A 3,649-nucleotide genomic window follows, 5' to 3' on the forward strand; every position below is an offset into this window, starting at 1 on the left:
GCCTCTGGCTCAGGGCGAGGGTCACTGAGGCCATAGTGCTGCCAGGGAGGCGCAGGGGAGAAGCCCAACAGGAGACAGTGCGTGTGGCAGCAGCACAGGGCTCAGCCTCGCTGCAGGGTGGGGCGGCGCTGAGACAGCCTAGCCGTGTGTCTGAATGCCAGATCAGCCCTGGCCTGCGGGAGGCTTGGGGAGGACCTGGCAGTATTCCCTTTCAAAGGAGGTGGAAGCCCAGGATAGGCTACTAAGAGGCTGGGGATGGGGGCGGGGCCAGGCCAGGGTGAGGCTGCTTCTCAGCAGCCCCGGGGGAGTGGGAGGTCCCCAGCTACCCTGGGAGGGTGAATTCAGCCCACATCAGGCAGTCCCTTCTTCCTCCTAAACCAGAAGGCCTATAACCTTTTGTCTTGGAGCCCATTCTAACTCCTGATGACCCCAAGTGTTACAGAGTTGAACCGTTCCACAGGATTTTCTTGGCTGTAATCTTTTTTTTTAGCTACTTGGTCAATAAGATTATTGTCTTTACCTGAAAAATCTTCGTAGAAAATTGTGGTTTGGTTTAGCTCTCAGCAGCCGGCTCCTGAGCTCTGAGGAAGCTTGCCTTCTTCTGAGCCACCCGATTTTTCTTCTGGGCAAGTTACACTTTGGGACGATTCCACCTCTTCTTTTAAACATCTTTCTTAGGCTTCTTTTCATAAATGGGATTCTCTCGTAGAGCAGCATGTGCTTCCTTGTACATCCTTTTCATCATGTTCAGAGTGACGATGTTCTTTATGTATTGAGAGAATTGTTTCTCCTAAACAGCTCTGTCCTTCTTCATTATGCACCGCATATCTTCTGCTACGATCTGAGCCATGCTGTGTTTCCCATGTAGTTCTGCACTGAATTCCTTGCTTTCCGAATCATAACCAAGGAATCATTTGGTACTATGAGGGGTAGACAAGCCTCCATCCACAGCTTTCTTCAGAGCCCCAAAAATTGTATTTCCAGTGGTTGTTCTGGCAAGGACTGCATCCAAACAGCAGGTGAAGGCACCAAGTTAACGGTCAATGCTTTCCACATTGTATTCATCTCTGGACACCTCCACTTGGCCTTCACAGATCTTGTCCATGCCAAATCTGCTGAGAAGCCCAAGGGCCAACAGCCGATCAGTATAATTCTTCAGGCCAACTTTCAGACCGTACTTTGGGAGTTCATGAGCATACCCTGGGCAGACTATCACAACCCTTTCTACAGAGGCATAAGCAATCTGGCAAATGGTATCTCTGTTGGTTTTATGAACTATTATCCTGTATTTAGGTGTGTTGTACTTATTTTTATCTGGATTACCAAGCGTTGCTGAGCATAGTAATCAGTTTTACCCTCTTGTCTTCTTCTAAATTTCACTTAGTATCTCTTGAGTAGGTCTTTTTCTTGATAACTTTAACAAACCCCACTCTGTAGAACAGAGACCGGTGTCCACGGTGCGCCACAGACCTGCAGGCCCAGCAGCCCTACTGCTGGGGGGTGGAGGCAGAGGAGGCTTGGCTGTAATCTTTACGGAAGCAGTTCACCAGGCCTTTCTTCCGTAGCACCACTGGGTGGGTTTGAACCGCCAACCTTTAGGTTAGTAGTAACAAAGCACGAAACGTTTGCAGCACCAAGGAACCTTATAGGGATTTTTTTTCCCCAAGGGATTTCAAATATGTATTAAGTGTTGTTTTATTTTTCAACTTTTTATTTCTTAACAATCATTTTAATGATTGTCAACTCCTTGAACACTTCACCCAGCTTCTCCAAATGGTGCTACCTTATATAACCACAGTACAATATCAGAAGCAGAAAATTGATACTGGTAAAATACTGCACACTAAGCTACCATTCTTATTCAGCTTTCACATGTGTGTGAAGTTTTAAATGAATGGTTGGCATTTACTGGAGGTCATCTCAAAGCCGAGCCATCACCCAGGCTGTGGAGGAAGGTTGTTGGTGGTTTGACTGGAACACACAGCAGCCAGAGAGAGGTTAGAAGAGAAAAGCAAAGACACTTGCAGCGGTCACTATTATGACCTAACAAAAAACACACAAAATGTGGCCTGGCACCCCCATCCACCAGCCGCAGCATGGAACACAGGTGGGGTGGGACCCCTGGCATATGCCCTGTGGCTTCTATGACCACTTCCTTTGCTTAGTCTATGTAGCGGGTTGAATGGTTAATCCCAAAGATCTACGACCATGTCCTAACCCCTGTAAATGTGACCTCATTTGGAAAAAGGGTCTTTGCAGGTGTAATTAACAAAGAATCTTGAGATGAGCTCATCCTGGATTATTTGGATGGGCCCTAAACCCAACAACAAGCATCCTTATAAGAGACAGCAGAAAAGGAATGCAGAAAGTAGAGGAGAAGGCCATGTGAAAATAGAGACAGAGGGTGGAGTGATGCAGCTACAAGGAATACTAGCAGCCACAAGAAGATCAAAGAAGCATTCTCCCTTGGAACCTCCAGAGGGAGTGCTTCCTGGCCAACACCTTTATTTTGGACTTCTGCCCTCCAGAACTGTAAGAGAATAAATTTCTGTTGTTTTAAGCCACCAAGTTTGTGGTAATTTGTTACAGCAGCCACAAGAAACTAATACGCTCTACCACGCAAATGGCCCATCTGCACAAGCCCCTCACTTCTCACAAAGCAGGTTGACAGACATTAATCAATTTGTTCCTTACCTGGTCCTCAGTGGTCAGGGCAGGATTTTCGATCCCCAGTTTACCAACAAGGTAACTAAGGAACAGAGCAATCCTCTGACTTGCCAACGGATGCAGAGCTGCTAAATGATTGAACAATGACTCCAACAGTCCTCTCTGGCTCACTCCAAAGCCATGGTCCCAGCTTAGATCACTAAGGGCCACTTGGAGGTACAGCAGGGTGCCTGTTGGAAACAGGTTTTGTTCTAAACCTTTGGCCTTTCTATTTAATAAAAGTTGTTTTCAGGTGCCATCAAGTCAGTTCTGACTCATAGTGGCCCTGTGTACAACAAAATGGAACACTGCCTGGTCCTGCACCATCTTCACAATCATTGCTATGTTTGAGCCCATTGCTGTAGCCACTGTGTCAATCCATCTTGTTGAAGGTCTTCCTCTTTTTCATTGATTCTCTACTTTACCAAGAATGATGTCTTTCTCCAGGGATTGGTCCTTCCTGACAACATGTCCAAAGTATATGAGGCAAAGTCTCGCCATCCTTGCTGTACTCTGGCTATACTTCTTCAAAGACAGACTTACTCATTCTTCTGGAAGTCCATAGTATATTCAATATTCTTCACCAGTACTATAACTCAAAGGCATCAATTCATCCTCGGTCTTCCTTATTCATTGCCAGCTTTCACATGCATAGGAGGCAATTGAAAATACCATGGCTTGGGTCAGGCACACCTCAGTCCTCAAAGTGACATCTTTGCTTTTTAACACTTTAAAGAGGTCTTTTGGAGCAGATTTGCCATATGATAAATCTTGGGAATCTGAAAACGACATTTACTTGCTTAACATCTCACTCGCTTGTACCTCCATCTGAGACAAGGTGTGAAGTGAATTGCTGAGGAGGAAGGTGCAGGTGACTCATCCAACAGACCCTGTGGGATGAAGATGGAGACTGTGACCCCTGATTGGCCAACCTAATATTCAC

General features: G+C 46.1%; 1 pseudogene; it reads right to left on the reverse strand.

The window, feature by feature from the left end:
* Nucleotides 1-392: 392 nt before the first annotated feature.
* LOC100677173 (large ribosomal subunit protein uL18-like) lies at nucleotides 393-2,849 on the reverse strand (annotated as a pseudogene).
* Nucleotides 2,850-3,649: the final 800 nt, after the last annotated feature.

The sequence above is a fragment of the Loxodonta africana genome, chromosome 24, assembly GCF_030014295.1.
Source record: "Loxodonta africana isolate mLoxAfr1 chromosome 24, mLoxAfr1.hap2, whole genome shotgun sequence".
Lineage (NCBI taxonomy): Eukaryota > Metazoa > Chordata > Mammalia > Proboscidea > Elephantidae > Loxodonta > Loxodonta africana.